This window comes from Pimephales promelas, chromosome 3 (genome assembly GCF_988280905.1).
Source record: "Pimephales promelas chromosome 3, fPimPro1.hap1.1, whole genome shotgun sequence".
In the NCBI taxonomy this organism is placed as follows: domain Eukaryota; kingdom Metazoa; phylum Chordata; class Actinopteri; order Cypriniformes; family Leuciscidae; genus Pimephales; species Pimephales promelas.
Genome location: NC_142771.1, coordinates 46,550,320 through 46,565,438, shown reverse-complemented (window position 1 = coordinate 46,565,438; position 15,119 = coordinate 46,550,320). Strand labels below are relative to the sequence as shown.

At 46.9% G+C, this 15,119-nt stretch overlaps 73 non-coding genes and 3 pseudogenes across 73 annotated transcripts; all 76 read left to right on the top strand.

Moving 5' to 3' along the window:
• Nucleotides 1-25: 25 nt before the first annotated feature.
• LOC148991136 (5S ribosomal RNA) lies at nucleotides 26-144 on the top strand (annotated as a pseudogene).
• Nucleotides 145-207: 63 nt separating this feature from the next.
• LOC148991135 (5S ribosomal RNA) lies at nucleotides 208-326 on the top strand. Its single transcript, XR_016157330.1, has one exon. It is a non-coding gene; the product is annotated as a 5S ribosomal RNA (ribosomal RNA).
• A 63-nt stretch (nucleotides 327-389) lies between these two features.
• Nucleotides 390-508, top strand: LOC148991134 (5S ribosomal RNA). The gene has a single exon (XR_016157329.1). It is a non-coding gene; the product is annotated as a 5S ribosomal RNA (ribosomal RNA).
• Nucleotides 509-571: 63 nt separating this feature from the next.
• LOC148991133 (5S ribosomal RNA) lies at nucleotides 572-690 on the top strand. The gene has a single exon (XR_016157328.1). It is a non-coding gene; the product is annotated as a 5S ribosomal RNA (ribosomal RNA).
• A 63-nt stretch (nucleotides 691-753) lies between these two features.
• Nucleotides 754-872, top strand: LOC148991132 (5S ribosomal RNA). Its single transcript, XR_016157327.1, has one exon. It is a non-coding gene; the product is annotated as a 5S ribosomal RNA (ribosomal RNA).
• Nucleotides 873-935: 63 nt separating this feature from the next.
• Nucleotides 936-1,054, top strand: LOC148991131 (5S ribosomal RNA). The gene has a single exon (XR_016155724.1). It is a non-coding gene; the product is annotated as a 5S ribosomal RNA (ribosomal RNA).
• Nucleotides 1,055-1,226: 172 nt separating this feature from the next.
• LOC148991130 (5S ribosomal RNA) lies at nucleotides 1,227-1,345 on the top strand. The gene has a single exon (XR_016163830.1). It is a non-coding gene; the product is annotated as a 5S ribosomal RNA (ribosomal RNA).
• Nucleotides 1,346-1,408: 63 nt separating this feature from the next.
• On the top strand, nucleotides 1,409-1,527 carry LOC148991129 (5S ribosomal RNA). The gene has a single exon (XR_016157326.1). It is a non-coding gene; the product is annotated as a 5S ribosomal RNA (ribosomal RNA).
• Nucleotides 1,528-1,590: 63 nt separating this feature from the next.
• On the top strand, nucleotides 1,591-1,709 carry LOC148991128 (5S ribosomal RNA). Its single transcript, XR_016161572.1, has one exon. It is a non-coding gene; the product is annotated as a 5S ribosomal RNA (ribosomal RNA).
• Nucleotides 1,710-1,772: 63 nt separating this feature from the next.
• On the top strand, nucleotides 1,773-1,891 carry LOC148991127 (5S ribosomal RNA). The gene has a single exon (XR_016157325.1). It is a non-coding gene; the product is annotated as a 5S ribosomal RNA (ribosomal RNA).
• A 63-nt stretch (nucleotides 1,892-1,954) lies between these two features.
• On the top strand, nucleotides 1,955-2,073 carry LOC148991126 (5S ribosomal RNA). The gene has a single exon (XR_016161783.1). It is a non-coding gene; the product is annotated as a 5S ribosomal RNA (ribosomal RNA).
• A 63-nt stretch (nucleotides 2,074-2,136) lies between these two features.
• On the top strand, nucleotides 2,137-2,255 carry LOC148991125 (5S ribosomal RNA). The gene has a single exon (XR_016157324.1). It is a non-coding gene; the product is annotated as a 5S ribosomal RNA (ribosomal RNA).
• A 63-nt stretch (nucleotides 2,256-2,318) lies between these two features.
• Nucleotides 2,319-2,437, top strand: LOC148991124 (5S ribosomal RNA). Its single transcript, XR_016157323.1, has one exon. It is a non-coding gene; the product is annotated as a 5S ribosomal RNA (ribosomal RNA).
• A 173-nt stretch (nucleotides 2,438-2,610) lies between these two features.
• On the top strand, nucleotides 2,611-2,729 carry LOC148991123 (5S ribosomal RNA). Its single transcript, XR_016160893.1, has one exon. It is a non-coding gene; the product is annotated as a 5S ribosomal RNA (ribosomal RNA).
• A 63-nt stretch (nucleotides 2,730-2,792) lies between these two features.
• On the top strand, nucleotides 2,793-2,911 carry LOC148991122 (5S ribosomal RNA). The gene has a single exon (XR_016157321.1). It is a non-coding gene; the product is annotated as a 5S ribosomal RNA (ribosomal RNA).
• A 63-nt stretch (nucleotides 2,912-2,974) lies between these two features.
• On the top strand, nucleotides 2,975-3,093 carry LOC148991121 (5S ribosomal RNA). Its single transcript, XR_016157320.1, has one exon. It is a non-coding gene; the product is annotated as a 5S ribosomal RNA (ribosomal RNA).
• Nucleotides 3,094-3,156: 63 nt separating this feature from the next.
• LOC148991120 (5S ribosomal RNA) lies at nucleotides 3,157-3,275 on the top strand. Its single transcript, XR_016157319.1, has one exon. It is a non-coding gene; the product is annotated as a 5S ribosomal RNA (ribosomal RNA).
• Nucleotides 3,276-3,338: 63 nt separating this feature from the next.
• Nucleotides 3,339-3,457, top strand: LOC148991119 (5S ribosomal RNA). Its single transcript, XR_016155713.1, has one exon. It is a non-coding gene; the product is annotated as a 5S ribosomal RNA (ribosomal RNA).
• Nucleotides 3,458-3,630: 173 nt separating this feature from the next.
• LOC148991118 (5S ribosomal RNA) lies at nucleotides 3,631-3,749 on the top strand. Its single transcript, XR_016162450.1, has one exon. It is a non-coding gene; the product is annotated as a 5S ribosomal RNA (ribosomal RNA).
• Nucleotides 3,750-3,812: 63 nt separating this feature from the next.
• LOC148991117 (5S ribosomal RNA) lies at nucleotides 3,813-3,931 on the top strand (annotated as a pseudogene).
• A 63-nt stretch (nucleotides 3,932-3,994) lies between these two features.
• LOC148991116 (5S ribosomal RNA) lies at nucleotides 3,995-4,113 on the top strand. The gene has a single exon (XR_016157318.1). It is a non-coding gene; the product is annotated as a 5S ribosomal RNA (ribosomal RNA).
• Nucleotides 4,114-4,176: 63 nt separating this feature from the next.
• Nucleotides 4,177-4,295, top strand: LOC148991115 (5S ribosomal RNA). Its single transcript, XR_016157317.1, has one exon. It is a non-coding gene; the product is annotated as a 5S ribosomal RNA (ribosomal RNA).
• Nucleotides 4,296-4,358: 63 nt separating this feature from the next.
• Nucleotides 4,359-4,477, top strand: LOC148991114 (5S ribosomal RNA). The gene has a single exon (XR_016160606.1). It is a non-coding gene; the product is annotated as a 5S ribosomal RNA (ribosomal RNA).
• A 63-nt stretch (nucleotides 4,478-4,540) lies between these two features.
• LOC148991113 (5S ribosomal RNA) lies at nucleotides 4,541-4,659 on the top strand. Its single transcript, XR_016157315.1, has one exon. It is a non-coding gene; the product is annotated as a 5S ribosomal RNA (ribosomal RNA).
• Nucleotides 4,660-4,722: 63 nt separating this feature from the next.
• Nucleotides 4,723-4,841, top strand: LOC148991112 (5S ribosomal RNA). The gene has a single exon (XR_016157314.1). It is a non-coding gene; the product is annotated as a 5S ribosomal RNA (ribosomal RNA).
• A 63-nt stretch (nucleotides 4,842-4,904) lies between these two features.
• LOC148991111 (5S ribosomal RNA) lies at nucleotides 4,905-5,023 on the top strand. The gene has a single exon (XR_016162589.1). It is a non-coding gene; the product is annotated as a 5S ribosomal RNA (ribosomal RNA).
• Nucleotides 5,024-5,086: 63 nt separating this feature from the next.
• Nucleotides 5,087-5,205, top strand: LOC148991110 (5S ribosomal RNA). Its single transcript, XR_016161862.1, has one exon. It is a non-coding gene; the product is annotated as a 5S ribosomal RNA (ribosomal RNA).
• Nucleotides 5,206-5,378: 173 nt separating this feature from the next.
• Nucleotides 5,379-5,497, top strand: LOC148991109 (5S ribosomal RNA). The gene has a single exon (XR_016160891.1). It is a non-coding gene; the product is annotated as a 5S ribosomal RNA (ribosomal RNA).
• A 63-nt stretch (nucleotides 5,498-5,560) lies between these two features.
• LOC148991108 (5S ribosomal RNA) lies at nucleotides 5,561-5,679 on the top strand. Its single transcript, XR_016155702.1, has one exon. It is a non-coding gene; the product is annotated as a 5S ribosomal RNA (ribosomal RNA).
• Nucleotides 5,680-5,852: 173 nt separating this feature from the next.
• Nucleotides 5,853-5,971, top strand: LOC148991107 (5S ribosomal RNA). The gene has a single exon (XR_016163829.1). It is a non-coding gene; the product is annotated as a 5S ribosomal RNA (ribosomal RNA).
• A 63-nt stretch (nucleotides 5,972-6,034) lies between these two features.
• Nucleotides 6,035-6,153, top strand: LOC148991106 (5S ribosomal RNA). Its single transcript, XR_016157313.1, has one exon. It is a non-coding gene; the product is annotated as a 5S ribosomal RNA (ribosomal RNA).
• Nucleotides 6,154-6,216: 63 nt separating this feature from the next.
• On the top strand, nucleotides 6,217-6,335 carry LOC148991105 (5S ribosomal RNA). The gene has a single exon (XR_016155691.1). It is a non-coding gene; the product is annotated as a 5S ribosomal RNA (ribosomal RNA).
• A 173-nt stretch (nucleotides 6,336-6,508) lies between these two features.
• On the top strand, nucleotides 6,509-6,627 carry LOC148991104 (5S ribosomal RNA). The gene has a single exon (XR_016160890.1). It is a non-coding gene; the product is annotated as a 5S ribosomal RNA (ribosomal RNA).
• A 63-nt stretch (nucleotides 6,628-6,690) lies between these two features.
• LOC148991103 (5S ribosomal RNA) lies at nucleotides 6,691-6,809 on the top strand. Its single transcript, XR_016161215.1, has one exon. It is a non-coding gene; the product is annotated as a 5S ribosomal RNA (ribosomal RNA).
• A 63-nt stretch (nucleotides 6,810-6,872) lies between these two features.
• LOC148991102 (5S ribosomal RNA) lies at nucleotides 6,873-6,991 on the top strand. Its single transcript, XR_016161782.1, has one exon. It is a non-coding gene; the product is annotated as a 5S ribosomal RNA (ribosomal RNA).
• Nucleotides 6,992-7,054: 63 nt separating this feature from the next.
• LOC148991101 (5S ribosomal RNA) lies at nucleotides 7,055-7,173 on the top strand. The gene has a single exon (XR_016157312.1). It is a non-coding gene; the product is annotated as a 5S ribosomal RNA (ribosomal RNA).
• A 173-nt stretch (nucleotides 7,174-7,346) lies between these two features.
• Nucleotides 7,347-7,465, top strand: LOC148991100 (5S ribosomal RNA). Its single transcript, XR_016160889.1, has one exon. It is a non-coding gene; the product is annotated as a 5S ribosomal RNA (ribosomal RNA).
• A 63-nt stretch (nucleotides 7,466-7,528) lies between these two features.
• LOC148991099 (5S ribosomal RNA) lies at nucleotides 7,529-7,647 on the top strand. The gene has a single exon (XR_016162043.1). It is a non-coding gene; the product is annotated as a 5S ribosomal RNA (ribosomal RNA).
• A 63-nt stretch (nucleotides 7,648-7,710) lies between these two features.
• On the top strand, nucleotides 7,711-7,829 carry LOC148991098 (5S ribosomal RNA). Its single transcript, XR_016157311.1, has one exon. It is a non-coding gene; the product is annotated as a 5S ribosomal RNA (ribosomal RNA).
• A 63-nt stretch (nucleotides 7,830-7,892) lies between these two features.
• On the top strand, nucleotides 7,893-8,011 carry LOC148991097 (5S ribosomal RNA). The gene has a single exon (XR_016162588.1). It is a non-coding gene; the product is annotated as a 5S ribosomal RNA (ribosomal RNA).
• A 63-nt stretch (nucleotides 8,012-8,074) lies between these two features.
• On the top strand, nucleotides 8,075-8,193 carry LOC148991096 (5S ribosomal RNA). The gene has a single exon (XR_016161662.1). It is a non-coding gene; the product is annotated as a 5S ribosomal RNA (ribosomal RNA).
• Nucleotides 8,194-8,366: 173 nt separating this feature from the next.
• Nucleotides 8,367-8,485, top strand: LOC148991095 (5S ribosomal RNA). Its single transcript, XR_016160888.1, has one exon. It is a non-coding gene; the product is annotated as a 5S ribosomal RNA (ribosomal RNA).
• Nucleotides 8,486-8,548: 63 nt separating this feature from the next.
• LOC148991094 (5S ribosomal RNA) lies at nucleotides 8,549-8,667 on the top strand. The gene has a single exon (XR_016157309.1). It is a non-coding gene; the product is annotated as a 5S ribosomal RNA (ribosomal RNA).
• Nucleotides 8,668-8,730: 63 nt separating this feature from the next.
• On the top strand, nucleotides 8,731-8,849 carry LOC148991093 (5S ribosomal RNA). Its single transcript, XR_016157308.1, has one exon. It is a non-coding gene; the product is annotated as a 5S ribosomal RNA (ribosomal RNA).
• A 63-nt stretch (nucleotides 8,850-8,912) lies between these two features.
• On the top strand, nucleotides 8,913-9,031 carry LOC148991092 (5S ribosomal RNA). The gene has a single exon (XR_016157307.1). It is a non-coding gene; the product is annotated as a 5S ribosomal RNA (ribosomal RNA).
• Nucleotides 9,032-9,094: 63 nt separating this feature from the next.
• Nucleotides 9,095-9,213, top strand: LOC148991091 (5S ribosomal RNA). Its single transcript, XR_016157306.1, has one exon. It is a non-coding gene; the product is annotated as a 5S ribosomal RNA (ribosomal RNA).
• A 63-nt stretch (nucleotides 9,214-9,276) lies between these two features.
• LOC148991090 (5S ribosomal RNA) lies at nucleotides 9,277-9,395 on the top strand. Its single transcript, XR_016161517.1, has one exon. It is a non-coding gene; the product is annotated as a 5S ribosomal RNA (ribosomal RNA).
• A 63-nt stretch (nucleotides 9,396-9,458) lies between these two features.
• On the top strand, nucleotides 9,459-9,577 carry LOC148991089 (5S ribosomal RNA). The gene has a single exon (XR_016157305.1). It is a non-coding gene; the product is annotated as a 5S ribosomal RNA (ribosomal RNA).
• A 63-nt stretch (nucleotides 9,578-9,640) lies between these two features.
• LOC148991088 (5S ribosomal RNA) lies at nucleotides 9,641-9,759 on the top strand. Its single transcript, XR_016157304.1, has one exon. It is a non-coding gene; the product is annotated as a 5S ribosomal RNA (ribosomal RNA).
• A 63-nt stretch (nucleotides 9,760-9,822) lies between these two features.
• On the top strand, nucleotides 9,823-9,941 carry LOC148991087 (5S ribosomal RNA). The gene has a single exon (XR_016157303.1). It is a non-coding gene; the product is annotated as a 5S ribosomal RNA (ribosomal RNA).
• Nucleotides 9,942-10,004: 63 nt separating this feature from the next.
• On the top strand, nucleotides 10,005-10,123 carry LOC148991086 (5S ribosomal RNA). Its single transcript, XR_016161516.1, has one exon. It is a non-coding gene; the product is annotated as a 5S ribosomal RNA (ribosomal RNA).
• A 63-nt stretch (nucleotides 10,124-10,186) lies between these two features.
• Nucleotides 10,187-10,305, top strand: LOC148991085 (5S ribosomal RNA). The gene has a single exon (XR_016157302.1). It is a non-coding gene; the product is annotated as a 5S ribosomal RNA (ribosomal RNA).
• A 63-nt stretch (nucleotides 10,306-10,368) lies between these two features.
• On the top strand, nucleotides 10,369-10,487 carry LOC148991084 (5S ribosomal RNA). The gene has a single exon (XR_016157301.1). It is a non-coding gene; the product is annotated as a 5S ribosomal RNA (ribosomal RNA).
• Nucleotides 10,488-10,550: 63 nt separating this feature from the next.
• Nucleotides 10,551-10,669, top strand: LOC148991083 (5S ribosomal RNA). Its single transcript, XR_016157300.1, has one exon. It is a non-coding gene; the product is annotated as a 5S ribosomal RNA (ribosomal RNA).
• Nucleotides 10,670-10,732: 63 nt separating this feature from the next.
• LOC148991082 (5S ribosomal RNA) lies at nucleotides 10,733-10,851 on the top strand. Its single transcript, XR_016157298.1, has one exon. It is a non-coding gene; the product is annotated as a 5S ribosomal RNA (ribosomal RNA).
• Nucleotides 10,852-10,914: 63 nt separating this feature from the next.
• Nucleotides 10,915-11,033, top strand: LOC148991081 (5S ribosomal RNA). The gene has a single exon (XR_016160560.1). It is a non-coding gene; the product is annotated as a 5S ribosomal RNA (ribosomal RNA).
• Nucleotides 11,034-11,207: 174 nt separating this feature from the next.
• On the top strand, nucleotides 11,208-11,326 carry LOC148991080 (5S ribosomal RNA). Its single transcript, XR_016160887.1, has one exon. It is a non-coding gene; the product is annotated as a 5S ribosomal RNA (ribosomal RNA).
• A 63-nt stretch (nucleotides 11,327-11,389) lies between these two features.
• On the top strand, nucleotides 11,390-11,508 carry LOC148991079 (5S ribosomal RNA). The gene has a single exon (XR_016157297.1). It is a non-coding gene; the product is annotated as a 5S ribosomal RNA (ribosomal RNA).
• Nucleotides 11,509-11,571: 63 nt separating this feature from the next.
• Nucleotides 11,572-11,690, top strand: LOC148991078 (5S ribosomal RNA). Its single transcript, XR_016155680.1, has one exon. It is a non-coding gene; the product is annotated as a 5S ribosomal RNA (ribosomal RNA).
• Nucleotides 11,691-11,863: 173 nt separating this feature from the next.
• Nucleotides 11,864-11,982, top strand: LOC148991077 (5S ribosomal RNA). Its single transcript, XR_016163110.1, has one exon. It is a non-coding gene; the product is annotated as a 5S ribosomal RNA (ribosomal RNA).
• Nucleotides 11,983-12,045: 63 nt separating this feature from the next.
• On the top strand, nucleotides 12,046-12,164 carry LOC148991076 (5S ribosomal RNA). The gene has a single exon (XR_016161327.1). It is a non-coding gene; the product is annotated as a 5S ribosomal RNA (ribosomal RNA).
• Nucleotides 12,165-12,227: 63 nt separating this feature from the next.
• LOC148991075 (5S ribosomal RNA) lies at nucleotides 12,228-12,346 on the top strand. Its single transcript, XR_016155669.1, has one exon. It is a non-coding gene; the product is annotated as a 5S ribosomal RNA (ribosomal RNA).
• Nucleotides 12,347-12,409: 63 nt separating this feature from the next.
• Nucleotides 12,410-12,528, top strand: LOC148991074 (5S ribosomal RNA). Its single transcript, XR_016157296.1, has one exon. It is a non-coding gene; the product is annotated as a 5S ribosomal RNA (ribosomal RNA).
• A 63-nt stretch (nucleotides 12,529-12,591) lies between these two features.
• Nucleotides 12,592-12,710, top strand: LOC148991073 (5S ribosomal RNA). Its single transcript, XR_016157295.1, has one exon. It is a non-coding gene; the product is annotated as a 5S ribosomal RNA (ribosomal RNA).
• A 63-nt stretch (nucleotides 12,711-12,773) lies between these two features.
• Nucleotides 12,774-12,892, top strand: LOC148991072 (5S ribosomal RNA). Its single transcript, XR_016157294.1, has one exon. It is a non-coding gene; the product is annotated as a 5S ribosomal RNA (ribosomal RNA).
• Nucleotides 12,893-12,955: 63 nt separating this feature from the next.
• LOC148991071 (5S ribosomal RNA) lies at nucleotides 12,956-13,074 on the top strand. Its single transcript, XR_016157293.1, has one exon. It is a non-coding gene; the product is annotated as a 5S ribosomal RNA (ribosomal RNA).
• Nucleotides 13,075-13,137: 63 nt separating this feature from the next.
• Nucleotides 13,138-13,256, top strand: LOC148991070 (5S ribosomal RNA). Its single transcript, XR_016157292.1, has one exon. It is a non-coding gene; the product is annotated as a 5S ribosomal RNA (ribosomal RNA).
• Nucleotides 13,257-13,319: 63 nt separating this feature from the next.
• On the top strand, nucleotides 13,320-13,438 carry LOC148991069 (5S ribosomal RNA). Its single transcript, XR_016157291.1, has one exon. It is a non-coding gene; the product is annotated as a 5S ribosomal RNA (ribosomal RNA).
• A 174-nt stretch (nucleotides 13,439-13,612) lies between these two features.
• LOC148991068 (5S ribosomal RNA) lies at nucleotides 13,613-13,731 on the top strand. The gene has a single exon (XR_016160886.1). It is a non-coding gene; the product is annotated as a 5S ribosomal RNA (ribosomal RNA).
• Nucleotides 13,732-13,794: 63 nt separating this feature from the next.
• Nucleotides 13,795-13,913, top strand: LOC148991067 (5S ribosomal RNA). Its single transcript, XR_016157290.1, has one exon. It is a non-coding gene; the product is annotated as a 5S ribosomal RNA (ribosomal RNA).
• Nucleotides 13,914-13,976: 63 nt separating this feature from the next.
• Nucleotides 13,977-14,095, top strand: LOC148991066 (5S ribosomal RNA). The gene has a single exon (XR_016157289.1). It is a non-coding gene; the product is annotated as a 5S ribosomal RNA (ribosomal RNA).
• A 63-nt stretch (nucleotides 14,096-14,158) lies between these two features.
• On the top strand, nucleotides 14,159-14,277 carry LOC148991065 (5S ribosomal RNA). The gene has a single exon (XR_016157287.1). It is a non-coding gene; the product is annotated as a 5S ribosomal RNA (ribosomal RNA).
• Nucleotides 14,278-14,340: 63 nt separating this feature from the next.
• On the top strand, nucleotides 14,341-14,459 carry LOC148991064 (5S ribosomal RNA). The gene has a single exon (XR_016155658.1). It is a non-coding gene; the product is annotated as a 5S ribosomal RNA (ribosomal RNA).
• A 171-nt stretch (nucleotides 14,460-14,630) lies between these two features.
• On the top strand, nucleotides 14,631-14,749 carry LOC148991063 (5S ribosomal RNA). The gene has a single exon (XR_016162448.1). It is a non-coding gene; the product is annotated as a 5S ribosomal RNA (ribosomal RNA).
• A 63-nt stretch (nucleotides 14,750-14,812) lies between these two features.
• On the top strand, nucleotides 14,813-14,931 carry LOC148991062 (5S ribosomal RNA; annotated as a pseudogene).
• A 63-nt stretch (nucleotides 14,932-14,994) lies between these two features.
• On the top strand, nucleotides 14,995-15,113 carry LOC148991061 (5S ribosomal RNA). The gene has a single exon (XR_016157286.1). It is a non-coding gene; the product is annotated as a 5S ribosomal RNA (ribosomal RNA).
• The last annotated feature ends 6 nt before the right edge of the window (nucleotides 15,114-15,119 follow it).

The window sequence follows — 15,119 nt, the reverse complement described above, 5'->3', positions numbered from 1 at the left end:
TAGCCCAATTTTGGCAGCAGATTTCGCTTACGGCCATACCACCTTGAGAACGCCCAAAATCATCTGATCTCGGAAGCTAAGCAGGGTCGGGCCTGGTTAGTACTTGGATGGGAGACCGCCTGGGAATACCAGGTGCTGTAAGCTTTATATAGTTTACTACCCTAATGTTCTAACCATTCAAATAGCCCAATTTTGGCAGCAGATTTCGCTTACGGCCATACCACCTTGAGAACGCCCGAACTCGTCTGATCTCGGAAGCTAAGCAGGGTCGGGCCTGGTTAGTACTTGGATGGGAGACCGCCTGGGAATACCAGGTGCTGTAAGCTTTATATAGTTTACTACCCTAATGTTCTAACCATTCAAATAGCCCAATTTTGGCAGCAGATTTCGCTTACGGCCATACCACCTTGAGAACGCCCGAACTCGTCTGATCTCGGAAGCTAAGCAGGGTCGGGCCTGGTTAGTACTTGGATGGGAGACCGCCTGGGAATACCAGGTGCTGTAAGCTTTATATAGTTTACTACCCTAATGTTCTAACCATTCAAATAGCCCAATTTTGGCAGCGGATTTCGCTTACGGCCATACCACCTTGAGAACGCCCGAACTCGTCTGATCTCGGAAGCTAAGCAGGGTCGGGCCTGGTTAGTACTTGGATGGGAGACCGCCTGGGAATACCAGGTGCTGTAAGCTTTATATAGTTTACTACCCTAATGTTCTAACCATTCAAATAGCCCAATTTTGGCAGCAGATTTCGCTTACGGCCATACCACCTTGAGAACGCCCGAACTCGTCTGATCTCGGAAGCTAAGCAGGGTCGGGCCTGGTTAGTACTTGGATGGGAGACCGCCTGGGAATACCAGGTGCTGTAAGCTTTATATAGTTTACTACCCTAATGTTCTAACCATTCAAATAGCCCAATTTTGGCAGCAGATTTCGCTTACGGCCATACCACCTTGAGAACGCCCGAACTCGTCTGATCTCGGAAGCTAAGCAGGGTCGGGCCAGGTTAGTACTTGGATGGGAGACCGCCTGGGAATACCAGGTGCTGTAAGCTTTATTGTATAAAAAAAAAAAAAAAAAAAAAGAGTCAATGAAATGGTTCAAAAATCCTAAATTGTCTTTTTTCCCCTCGAAATGCCTGAAATATTCTCTGAGTTTCTTCAGAAAGCCTGAAAGAGTCTCTTTTTTTTTCTTCTTCAAATAGCCCAATTTTGGCAGCGGATTTCGCTTACGGCCATACCACCTTGAGAACGCCCGAACTCGTCTGATCTCGGAAGCTAAGCAGGGTCGGGCCTGGTTAGTACTTGAATGGGAGACGGCCTGGGAATACCAGGTGCTGTAAGCTTTATATAGTTTACTACCCTAATGTTCTAACCATTCAAATAGCCCAATTTTGGCAGCAGATTTCGCTTACGGCCATACCACCTTGAGAACGCCCGAACTCGTCTGATCTCGGAAGCTAAGCAGGGTCGGGCCTGGTTAGTACTTGGATGGGAGACCGCCTGGGAATACCAGGTGCTGTAAGCTTTATATAGTTTACTAACCTAATGTTCTAACCATTCAAATAGCCCAATTTTGGCAGCAGATTTCGCTTACGGCCATACCACCTTGAGAACGCCCGAACTCGTCTGATCTCGGAAGCTAAGCAGGGTCGGGCCTGGTTAGTACTTGGATGGGAGACCGCCTGGGAATACCAGGTGTTGTAAGCTTTATATAGTTTACTACCCTAATGTTCTAACCATTCAAATAGCCCAATTTTGGCAGCAGATTTCGCTTACGGCCATACCACCTTGAGAACGCCCGAACTCGTCTGATCTCGGAAGCTAAGCAGGGTCGGGCCTGGTTAGTACTTGGATGGGAGACCGCCTGGGAATACCAGGTGCTGTAAGCTTTATATAGTTTACTACCCTAATGTTCTAACCATTCAAATAGCCCAATTTTGGCAGCAGATTTCGCTTACGGCCATACCACCTTGAGAACGCCCGAACTCGTCTGATCTCGGAAGCTAAGCAGGGTCGGGCCTGGTTAGTACTTGGATGGAAGACCGCCTGGGAATACCAGGTGCTGTAAGCTTTATATAGTTTACTACCCTAATGTTCTAACCATTCAAATAGCCCAATTTTGGCAGCAGATTTCGCTTACGGCCATACCACCTTGAGAACGCCCGAACTCGTCTGATCTCGGAAGCTAAGCAGGGTCGGGCCTGGTTAGTACTTGGATGGGAGACCGCCTGGGAATACCAGGTGCTGTAAGCTTTATATAGTTTACTACCCTAATGTTCTAACCATTCAAATAGCCCAATTTTGGCAGCAGATTTCGCTTACGGCCATACCACCTTGAGAACGCCCGAACTCGTCTGATCTCGGAAGCTAAGCAGGGTCGGGCCTGGTTAGTACTTGGATGGGAGACCGCCTGGGAATACCAGGTGCTGTAAGCTTTATTGTTTAAAAAAAAAAAAAAAAAAAAAAGAGTCAATGAAATGGTTCAAAAATCCTAAATTGTCTTTTTTCCCCTCGAAATGCCTGAAATATTCTCTGAGTTTCTTCAGAAAGCCTGAAAGAGTCTCTTTTTTTTTCTTCTTCAAATAGCCCAATTTTGGCAGCGGATTTCGCTTACGGCCATACCACCTTGAGAACGCCCGAACTCGTCTGATCTCGGAAGCTAAGCAGGGTCGGGCCTGGTTAGTACTTGAATGGGAGACCGCCTGGGAATACCAGGTGCTGTAAGCTTTATATAGTTTACTACCCTAATGTTCTAACCATTCAAATAGCCCAATTTTGGCAGCAGATTTCGCTTACGGCCATACCACCTTGAGAACGCCCGAACTCGTCTGATCTCGGAAGCTAAGCAGGGTCGGGCCTGGTTAGTACTTGGATGGGAGACCGCCTGGGAATACCAGGTGCTGTAAGCTTTATATAGTTTACTACCCTAATGTTCTAACCATTCAAATAGCCCAATTTTGGCAGCAGATTTCGCTTACGGCCATACCACCTTGAGAACGCCCGAACTCGTCTGATCTCGGAAGCTAAGCAGGGTCGGGCCTGGTTAGTACTTGGATGGGAGACCGCCTGGGAATACCAGGTGCTGTAAGCTTTATATAGTTTACTACCCTAATGTTCTAACCATTCAAATAGCCCAATTTTGGCAACAGATTTCGCTTACGGCCATACCACCTTGAGAACGCCCGAACTCGTCTGATCTCGGAAGCTAAGCAGGGTCGGGCCTGGTTAGTACTTGGATGGGAGACCGCCTGGGAATACCAGGTGCTGTAAGCTTTATATAGTTTACTACCCTAATGTTCTAACCATTCAAATAGCCCAATTTTGGCAGCAGATTTCGCTTACGGCCATACCACCTTGAGAACGCCCGAACTCGTCTGATCTCGGAAGCTAAGCAGGGTCGGGCCAGGTTAGTACTTGGATGGGAGACCGCCTGGGAATACCAGGTGCTGTAAGCTTTATTGTATAAAAAAAAAAAAAAAAAAAAAAAGAGTCAATGAAATGGTTCAAAAATCCTAAATTGTCTTTTTTCCCCTCGAAATGCCTGAAATATTCTCTGAGTTTCTTCAGAAAGCCTGAAAGAGTCTCTTTTTTTTCTTCTTCAAATAGCCCAATTTTGGCAGCAGATTTCGCTTACGGCCATACCACCTTGAGAAAGCCCGAACTCGTCTGATCTCGGAAGCTAAGCAGGGTCGGGCCTGGTTAGTACTTGGATGGGAGACCGCCTGGGAATACCAGGTGCTGTAAGCTTTATATAGTTTACTACCCTAATGTTCTAACCATTCAAATAGCCCAATTTTGGCAGCAGATTTCGCTTACGGCCATACCACCTTGAGAACGCCCAAAATCATCTGATCTCGGAAGCTAAGCAGGGTCGGGCCTGGTTAGTACTTGGATGGGAGACCGCCTGGGAATACCAGGTGCTGTAAGCTTTATATAGTTTACTACCCTAATGTTCTAACCATTCAAATAGCCCAATTTTGGCAGCAGATTTCGCTTACGGCCATACCACCTTGAGAACGCCCGAACTCGTCTGATCTCGGAAGCTAAGCAGGGTCGGGCCTGGTTAGTACTTGGATGGGAGACCGCCTGGGAATACCAGGTGCTGTAAGCTTTATATAGTTTACTACCCTAATGTTCTAACCATTCAAATAGCCCAATTTTGGCAGCAGATTTCGCTTACGGCCATACCACCTTGAGAACGCCCGAACTCGTCTGATCTCGGAAGCTAAGCAGGGTCGGGCCTGGTTAGTACTTGGATGGGAGACCGCCTGGGAATACCAGGTGCTGTAAGCTTTATATAGTTTACTACCCTAATGTTCTAACCATTCAAATAGCCCAATTTTGGCAGCAGATTTCGCTTACGGCCATACCACCTTGAGAACGCCCGAACTCGTCTGATCTCGGCAGCTAAGCAGGGTCGGGCCTGGTTAGTACTTGGATGGGAGACCGCCTGGGAATACCAGGTGCTGTAAGCTTTATATAGTTTACTACCCTAATGTTCTAACCATTCAAATAGCCCAATTTTGGCAGCAGATTTCGCTTACGGCCATACCACCTTGAGAACGCCCGAACTCGTCTGATCTCGGAAGCTAAGCAGGGTCGGGCCTGGTTAGTACTTGGATGGGAGACCGCCTGGGAATACCAGGTGCTGTAAGCTTTATATAGTTTACTACCCTAATGTTCTAACCATTCAAATAGCCCAATTTTGGCAGCAGATTTCGCTTACGGCCATACCACCTTGAGAACGCCCGAACTCGTCTGATCTCGGAAGCTAAGCAGGGTCGGGCCTGGTTAGTACTTGGATGGGAGACCGCCTGGGAATACCAGGTGCTGTAAGCTTTATATAGTTTACTACCCTAATGTTCTAACCATTCAAATAGCCCAATTTTGGCAGCAGATTTCGCTTACGGCCATACCACCTTGAGAACGCCCGAACTCGTCTGATCTCGGAAGCTAAGCAGGGTCGGGCCTGGTTAGTCCTTGGATGGGAGACCGCCTGGGAATACCAGGTGCTGTAAGCTTTATATAGTTTACTACCCTAATGTTCTAACCATTCAAATAGCCCAATTTTGGCAGCAGATTTCGCTTACGGCCATACCACCTTGAGAACGCCCGAACTCGTCTGATCTCGGAAGCTAAGCAGGGTCGGGCCTGGTTAGTACTTGGATGGGAGACCGCCTGGGAATACTAGGTGCTGTAAGCTTTATTGTTTAAAAAAAAAAAAAAAAAAAAAAGAGTCAATGAAATGGTTCAAAAATCCTAAATTGTCTTTTTTCCCCTCGAAATGCCTGAAATATTCTCTGAGTTTCTTCAGAAAGCCTGAAAGAGTCTCTTTTTTTTTCTTCTTCAAATAGCCCAATTTTGGCAGCGGATTTCGCTTACGGCCATACCACCTTGAGAACGCCCGAACTCGTCTGATCTCGGAAGCTAAGCAGGGTCGGGCCTGGTTAGTACTTGAATGGGAGACCGCCTGGGAATACCAGGTGCTGTAAGCTTTATATAGTTTACTACCCTAATGTTCTAACCATTCAAATAGCCCAATTTTGGCAGCAGATTTCGCTTACGGCCATACCACCTTGAGAACGCCCGAACTCGTCTGATCTCGGAAGCTAAGCAGGGTCGGGCCAGGTTAGTACTTGGATGGGAGACCGCCTGGGAATACCAGGTGCTGTAAGCTTTATTGTATAAAAAAAAAAAAAAAAAAAAAAGAGTCAATGAAATGGTTCAAAAATCCTAAATTGTCTTTTTTCCCCTCGAAATGCCTGAAATATTCTCTGAGTTTCTTCAGAAAGCCTGAAAGAGTCTCTTTTTTTTTCTTCTTAAAATAGCCCAATTTTGGCAGCGGATTTCGCTTACGGCCATACCACCTTGAGAACGCCCGAACTCGTCTGATCTCGGAAGCTAAGCAGGGTCGGGCCTGGTTAGTACTTGAATGGGAGACGGCCTGGGAATACCAGGTGCTGTAAGCTTTATATAGTTTACTACCCTAATGTTCTAACCATTCAAATAGCCCAATTTTGGCAGCAGATTTCGCTTACGGCCATACCACCTTGAGAACGCCCGAACTCGTCTGATCTCGGAAGCTAAGCAGGGTCGGGCCTGGTTAGTACTTGGATGGGAGACCGCCTGGGAATACCAGGTGCTGTAAGCTTTATATAGTTTACTACCCTAATGTTCTAACCATTCAAATAGCCCAATTTTGGCAGCAGATTTCGCTTACGGCCATACCACCTTGAGAACGCCCGAACTCGTCTGATCTCGGAAGCTAAGCAGGGTCGGGCCAGGTTAGTACTTGGATGGGAGACCGCCTGGGAATACCAGGTGCTGTAAGCTTTATTGTATAAAAAAAAAAAAAAAAAAAAAAGAGTCAATGAAATGGTTCAAAAATCCTAAATTGTCTTTTTTCCCCTCGAAATGCCTGAAATATTCTCTGAGTTTCTTCAGAAAGCCTGAAAGAGTCTCTTTTTTTTTCTTCTTCAAATAGCCCAATTTTGGCAGCGGATTTCGCTTACGGCCATACCACCTTGAGAACGCCCGAACTCGTCTGATCTCGGAAGCTAAGCAGGGTCGGGCCTGGTTAGTACTTGAATGGGAGACCGCCTGGGAATACCAGGTGCTGTAAGCTTTATATAGTTTACTACCCTAATGTTCTAACCATTCAAATAGCCCAATTTTGGCAGCAGATTTCGCTTACGGCCATACCACCTTGAGATCGCCCGAACTCGTCTGATCTCGGAAGCTAAGCAGGGTCGGGCCTGGTTAGTACTTGGATGGGAGACCGCCTGGGAATACCAGGTGCTGTAAGCTTTATATAGTTTACTACCCTAATGTTCTAACCATTCAAATAGCCCAATTTTGGCAGCAGATTTCGCTTACGGCCATACCACCTTGAGAACGCCCGAACTCGTCTGATCTCGGAAGCTAAGCAGGGTCGGGCCTGGTTAGTACTTGGATGGAAGACCGCCTGGGAATACCAGGTGCTGTAAGCTTTATATAGTTTACTACCCTAATGTTCTAACCATTCAAATAGCCCAATTTTGGCAGCAGATTTCGCTTACGGCCATACCACCTTGAGAACGCCCGAACTCGTCTGATCTCGGAAGCTAAGCAGGGTCGGGCCTGGTTAGTACTTGGATGGGAGACCGCCTGGGAATACCAGGTGCTGTAAGCTTTATTGTTTAAAAAAAAAAAAAAAAAAAAAAGAGTCAATGAAATGGTTCAAAAATCCTAAATTGTCTTTTTTCCCCTCGAAATGCCTGAAATATTCTCTGAGTTTCTTCAGAAAGCCTGAAAGAGTCTCTTTTTTTTTCTTCTTCAAATAGCCCAATTTTGGCAGCGGATTTCGCTTACGGCCATACCACCTTGAGAACGCCCGAACTCGTCTGATCTCGGAAGCTAAGCAGGGTCGGGCCTGGTTAGTACTTGAATGGGAGACCGCCTGGGAATACCAGGTGCTGTAAGCTTTATATAGTTTACTACCCTAATGTTCTAACCATTCAAATAGCCCAATTTTGGCAGCAGATTTCGCTTACGGCCATACCACCTTGAGAACGCCCGAACTCGTCTGATCTCGGATGCTAAGCAGGGTCGGGCCTGGTTAGTACTTGGATGGGAGACCGCCTGGGAATACCAGGTGCTGTAAGCTTTATATAGTTTACTACCCTAATGTTCTAACCATTCAAATAGCCCAATTTTGGCAGCAGATTTCGCTTACGGCCATACCACCTTGAGAACGCCCGAACTCGTCTGATCTCGGAAGCTAAGCAGGGTCGGGCCTGGTTAGTACTTGGATGGGAGACCGCCTGGGAATACCAGGTGCTGTAAGCTTTATATAGTTTACTACCCTAATGTTCTAACCATTCAAATAGCCCAATTTTGGCAGCAGATTTCGCTTACGGCCATACCACCTTGAGAACGCCCGAACTCGTCTGATCTCGGAAGCTAAGCAGGGTCGGGCCTGGTTAGTCCTTGGATGGGAGACCGCCTGGGAATACCAGGTGCTGTAAGCTTTATATAGTTTACTACCCTAATGTTCTAACCATTCAAATAGCCCAATTTTGGCAGCAGATTTCGCTTACGGCCATACCACCTTGAGAACGCCTGAACTCGTCTGATCTCGGAAGCTAAGCAGGGTCGGGCCTGGTTAGTACTTGGATGGGAGACCGCCTGGGAATACCAGGTGCTGTAAGCTTTATTGTTTAAAAAAAAAAAAAAAAAAAAAAGAGTCAATGAAATGGTTCAAAAATCCTAAATTGTCTTTTTTCCCCTCGAAATGCCTGAAATATTCTCTGAGTTTCTTCAGAAAGCCTGAAAGAGTCTCTTTTTTTTTCTTCTTCAAATAGCCCAATTTTGGCAGCGGATTTCGCTTACGGCCATACCACCTTGAGAACGCCCGAACTCGTCTGATCTCGGAAGCTAAGCAGGGTCGGGCCTGGTTAGTACTTGAATGGGAGACCGCCTGGGAATACCAGGTGCTGTAAGCTTTATATAGTTTACTACCCTAATGTTCTAACCATTCAAATAGCCCAATTTTGGCAGCAGATTTCGCTTACGGCCATACCACCTTGAGAACGCCCGAACTCGTCTGATCTCGGAAGCTAAGCAGGGTCGGGCCTGGTTAGTACTTGGATGGGAGACCGCCTGGGAATACCAGGTGCTGTAAGCTTTATATAGTTTACTACCCTAATGTTCTAACCATTCAAATAGCCCAATTTTGGCAGCAGAATTCGCTTACGGCCATACCACCTTGAGAACGCCCGAACTCGTCTGATCTCGGAAGCTAAGCAGGGTCGGGCCTGGTTAGTACTTGGATGGGAGACCGCCTGGGAATACCAGGTGCTGTAAGCTTTATATAGTTTACTACCCTAATGTTCTAACCATTCAAATAGCCCAATTTTGGCAGCAGATTTCGCTTACGGCCATACCACCTTGAGAACGCCCGAACTCGTCTGATCTCGGAAGCTAAGCAGGGTCGGGCCTGGTTAGTACTTGGATGGGAGACCGCCTGGGAATACCAGGTGCTGTAAGCTTTATATAGTTTACTACCCTAATGTTCTAACCATTCAAATAGCCCAATTTTGGCAGCAGATTTCGCTTACGGCCATACCACCTTGAGAACGCCCGAACTCGTCTGATCTCGGAAGCTAAGCAGGGTCGGGCCTGGTTAGTACTTGGATGGGAGACCGCCTGGGAATACCAGGTGCTGTAAGCTTTATATAGTTTACTACCCTAATGTTCTAACCATTCAAATAGCCCAATTTTGGCAGCAGATTTCGCTTACGGCCATACCACCTTGAGGACGCCCGAACTCGTCTGATCTCGGAAGCTAAGCAGGGTCGGGCCTGGTTAGTACTTGGATGGGAGACCGCCTGGGAATACCAGGTGCTGTAAGCTTTATATAGTTTACTACCCTAATGTTCTAACCATTCAAATAGCCCAATTTTGGCAGCAGATTTTGCTTACGGCCATACCACCTTGAGAACGCCCGAACTCGTCTGATCTCGGAAGCTAAGCAGGGTCGGGCCTGGTTAGTACTTGGATGGGAGACCGCCTGGGAATACCAGGTGCTGTAAGCTTTATATAGTTTACTACCCTAATGTTCTAACCATTCAAATAGCCCAATTTTGGCAGCAGATTTCGCTTACGGCCATACCACCTTGAGAACGCCCGAACTCGTCTGATCTCGGAAGCTAAGCAGGGTCGGGCCTGGTTAGTACTTGGATGGGAGACCGCCTGGGAATACCAGGTGCTGTAAGCTTTATATAGTTTACTACCCTAATGTTCTAACCATTCAAATAGCCCAATTTTGGCAGCAGATTTCGCTTACGGCCATACCACCTTGAGAACGCCCGAACTCGTCTGATCTCGGAAGCTAAGCAGGGTCGGGCCTGGTTAGTACTTGGATGGGAGACCGCCTGGGAATACCAGGTGCTGTAAGCTTTATATAGTTTACTACCCTAATGTTCTAACCATTCAAATAGCCCAATTTTGGCAGCAGATTTCGCTTACGGCCATACCACCTTGAGGACGCCCGAACTCGTCTGATCTCGGAAGCTAAGCAGGGTCGGGCCTGGTTAGTACTTGGATGGGAGACCGCCTGGGAATACCAGGTGCTGTAAGCTTTATATAGTTTACTACCCTAATGTTCTAACCATTCAAATAGCCCAATTTTGGCAGCAGATTTCGCTTACGGCCATACCACCTTGAGAACGCCCGAACTCGTCTGATCTCGGAAGCTAAGCAGGGTCGGGCCTGGTTAGTACTTGGATGGGAGACCGCCTGGGAATACCAGGTGCTGTAAGCTTTATATAGTTTACTACCCTAATGTTCTAACCATTCAAATAGCCCAATTTTGGCAGCAGATTTCGCTTACGGCCATACCACCTTGAGAACGCCCGAACTCGTCTGATCTCGGAAGCTAAGCAGGGTCGGGCCTGGTTAGTACTTGGATGGGAGACCGCCTGGGAATACCAGGTGCTGTAAGCTTTATATAGTTTACTACCCTAATGTTCTAACCATTCAAATAGCCCAATTTTGGCAGCAGATTTCGCTTACGGCCATACCACCTTGAGAACGCCCGAACTCGTCTGATCTCGGAAGCTAAGCAGGGTCGGGCCTGGTTAGTACTTGGATGGGAGACCGCCTGGGAATACCAGGTGCTGTAAGCTTTATATAGTTTACTACCCTAATGTTCTAACCATTCAAATAGCCCAATTTTGGCAGCAGATTTCGCTTACGGCCATACCACCTTGAGAACGCCCGAACTCGTCTGATCTCGGAAGCTAAGCAGGGTCGGGCCTGGTTAGTACTTGGATGGGAGACCGCCTGGGAATACCAGGTGCTGTAAGCTTTATATAGTTTACTACCCTAATGTTCTAACCATTCAAATAGCCCAATTTTGGCAGCAGATTTCGCTTACGGCCATACCACCTTGAGAACGCCCGAACTCGTCTGATCTCGGAAGCTAAACAGGGTCGGGCCTGGTTAGTACTTGGATGGGAGACCGCCTGGGAATACCAGGTGCTGTAAGCTTTATTGTTTAAAAAAAAAAAAAAAAAAAAAAAGAGTCAATGAAATGGTTCAAAAATCCTAAATTGTCTTTTTTCCCCTCGAAATGCCTGAAATATTCTCTGAGTTTCTTCAGAAAGCCTGAAAGAGTCTCTTTTTTTTTCTTCTTCAAATAGCCCAATTTTGGCAGCGGATTTCGCTTACGGCCATACCACCTTGAGAACGCCCGAACTCGTCTGATCTCGGAAGCTAAGCAGGGTCGGGCCTGGTTAGTACTTGAATGGGAGACCGCCTGGGAATACCAGGTGCTGTAAGCTTTATATAGTTTACTACCCTAATGTTCTAACCATTCAAATAGCCCAATTTTGGCAACAGATTTCGCTTACGGCCATACCACCTTGAGAACGCCCGAACTCGTCTGATCTCGGAAGCTAAGCAGGGTCGGGCCTGGTTAGTACTTGGATGGGAGACCGCCTGGGAATACCAGGTGCTGTAAGCTTTATATAGTTTACTACCCTAATGTTCTAACCATTCAAATAGCCCAATTTTGGCAGCAGATTTCGCTTACGGCCATACCACCTTGAGAACGCCCGAACTCGTCTGATCTCGGAAGCTAAGCAGGGTCGGGCCAGGTTAGTACTTGGATGGGAGACCGCCTGGGAATACCAGGTGCTGTAAGCTTTATTGTATAAAAAAAAAAAAAAAAAAAAAAGAGTCAATGAAATGGTTCAAAAATCCTAAATTGTCTTTTTTCCCCTCGAAATGCCTGAAATATTCTCTGAGTTTCTTCAGAAAGCCTGAAAGAGTCTCTTTTTTTTTCTTCTTCAAATAGCCCAATTTTGGCAGCGGATTTCGCTAACGGCCATACCACCTTGAGAACGCCCGAACTCGTCTGATCTCGGAAGCTAAGCAGGGTCGGGCCTGGTTAGTACTTGAATGGGAGACCGCCTGGGAATACCAGGTGCTGTAAGCTTTATATAGTTTACTACCCTAATGTTCTAACCATTCAAATAGCCCAATTTTGGCAACAGATTTCGCTTACGGCCATACCACCTTGCGAACGCCCGAACTCGTCTGATCTCGGAAGCTAAGCAGGGTCGGGCCTGGTTAGTACTTGGATGGGAGACCGCCTGGGAATACCAGGTGCTGTAAGCTTTATATAGTTTACTACCCTAATGTTCTAACCATTCAAATAGCCCAATTTTGGCAGCAGATTTCGCTTACGGCCATACCACCTTGAGAACGCCCGAACTCGTCTGATCTCGGAAGCTAAGCAGGGTCGGGCCAGGTTAGTACTTGGATGGGAGACCGCCTGGGAATACCAGGTGCTGTAAGCTTTATATAGTTTACTACCCTAATGTTCTAACCATTCAAATAGCCCAATTTTGGCAGCAGATTTCGCTTACGGCCATACCACCTTGAGAACGCCCGAACTCGTCTGATCTCGGAAGCTAAGCAGGGTCGGGCCTGGTTAGTACTTGGATGGGAGACCGCCTGGGAATACCAGGTGCTGTAAGCTTTATATAGTTTACTACCCTAATGTTCTAACCATTCAAATAGCCCAATTTTGGCAGCAGATTTCGCTTACGGCCATACCACCTTGAGAACGCCCGAACTCGTCTGATCTCGGAAGCTAAGCAGGGTCGGGCCTGGTTAGTACTTGGATGGGAGACCGCCTGGGAATACCAGGTGCTGTAAGCTTTATATAGTTTACTACCCTAATGTTCTAACCATTCAAATAGCCCAATTTTGGCAGCAGATTTCGCTTACGGCCATACCACCTTGAGAACGCCCGAACTCGTCTGATCTCGGAAGCTAAGCAGGGTCGGGCCTGGTTAGTACTTGGATGGGAGACCGCCTGGGAATACCAGGTGCTGTAAGCTTTATATAGTTTACTACCCTAATGTTCTAACCATTCAAATAGCCCAATTTTGGCAGCAGATTTCGCTTACGGCCATACCACCTTGAGAACGCCCGAACTCGTCTGATCTCGGAAGCTAAGCAGGGTCGGGCCTGGTTAGTACTTGGATGGGAGACCGCCTGGGAATACCAGGTGCTGTAAGCTTTATATAGTTTACTACCCTAATGTTCTAACCATTCAAATAGCCCAATTTTGGCAGCAGATTTCGCTTACGGCCATACCACCTTGAGAACGCCCGAACTCGTCTGATCTCGGAAGCTAAGCAGGGTCGGGCCTGGTTAGTACTTGGATGGGAGACCGCCTGGGAATACCAGGTGCTGTAAGCTTTATATAGTTTACTACCCTAATGTTCTAACCATTCAAATAGCCCAATTTTGGCAGCAGATTTCGCTTACGGCCATACCACCTTGAGAACGCCCGAACTCGTCTGATCTCGGAAGCTAAGCAGGGTCGGGCCTGGTTAGTACTTGGATGGGAGACCGCCTGGGAATACCAGGTGCTGTAAGCTTTATTGTTTAAAAAAAAAAAAAAAAAAAAAAAGAGTCAATGAAATGGTTCAAAAATCCTAAATTGTCTTTTTTCCCCTCGAAATGCCTGAAATATTCTCTGAGTTTCTTCAGAAAGCCTGAAAGAGTCTCTTTTTTTTTCTTCTTCAAATAGCCCAATTTTGGCAGCGGATTTCGCTTACGGCCATACCACCTTGAGAACGCCCGAACTCGTCTGATCTCGGAAGCTAAGCAGGGTCGGGCCTGGTTAGTACTTGAATGGGAGACCGCCTGGGAATACCAGGTGCTGTAAGCTTTATATAGTTTACTACCCTAATGTTCTAACCATTCAAATAGCCCAATTTTGGCAGCAGATTTCGCTTACGGCCATACCACCTTGAGAACGCCCGAACTCGTCTGATCTCGGAAGCTAAGCAGGGTCGGGCCTGGTTAGTACTTGGATGGGAGACCGCCTGGGAATACCAGGTGCTGTAAGCTTTATATAGTTTACTACCCTAATGTTCTAACCATTCAAATAGCCCAATTTTGGCAGCAGATTTCGCTTACGGCCATACCACCTTGAGAACGCCCGAACTCGTCTGATCTCGGAAGCTAAGCAGGGTCGGGCCTGGTTAGTACTTGGATGGGAGACCGCCTGGGAATACCAGGTGCTGTAAGCTTTATATAGTTTACTACCCTAATGTTCTAACCATTCAAATAGCCCAATTTTGGCAACAGATTTCGCTTACGGCCATACCACCTTGAGAACGCCCGAACTCGTCTGATCTCGGAAGCTAAGCAGGGTCGGGCCTGGTTAGTACTTGGATGGGAGACCGCCTGGGAATACCAGGTGCTGTAAGCTTTATATAGTTTACTACCCTAATGTTCTAACCATTCAAATAGCCCAATTTTGGCAGCAGATTTCGCTTACGGCCATACCACCTTGAGAACGCCCGAACTCGTCTGATCTCGGAAGCTAAGCAGGGTCGGGCCAGGTTAGTACTTGGATGGGAGACCGCCTGGGAATACCAGGTGCTGTAAGCTTTATTGTATAAAAAAAAAAAAAAAAAAAAAGAGTCAATGAAATGGTTCAAAAATCCTAAATTGTCTTTTTTCCCCTCGAAATGCCTGAAATATTCTCTGAGTTTCTTCAGAAAGCCTGAAAGAGTCTCTTTTTTTTCTTCTTCAAATAGCCCAATTTTGGCAGCAGATTTCGCTTACGGCCATACCACCTTGAGAAAGCCCGAACTCGTCTGATCTCGGAAGCTAAGCAGGGTCGGGCCTGGTTAGTACTTGGATGGGAGACCGCCTGGGAATACCAGGTGCTGTAAGCTTTATATAGTTTACTACCCTAATGTTCTAACCATTCAAATAGCCCAATTTTGGCAGCAGATTTCGCTTACGGCCATACCACCTTGAGAACGCCCAAAATCATCTGATCTCGGAAGCTAAGCAGGGTCGGGCCTGGTTAGTACTTGGATGGGAGACCGCCTGGGAATACCAGGTGCTGTAAGCTTTATATAGTTTACTACCCTAATGTTCTAACCATTCAAATAGCCCAATTTTGGCAGCAGATTTCGCTTACGGCCATACCACCTTGAGAACGCCCGAACTCGTCTGATCTCGGAAGCTAAGCAGGGTCGGGCCTGGTTAGTACTTGGATGGGAGACCGCCTGGGAATACCAGGTGCTGTAAGCTTTATAT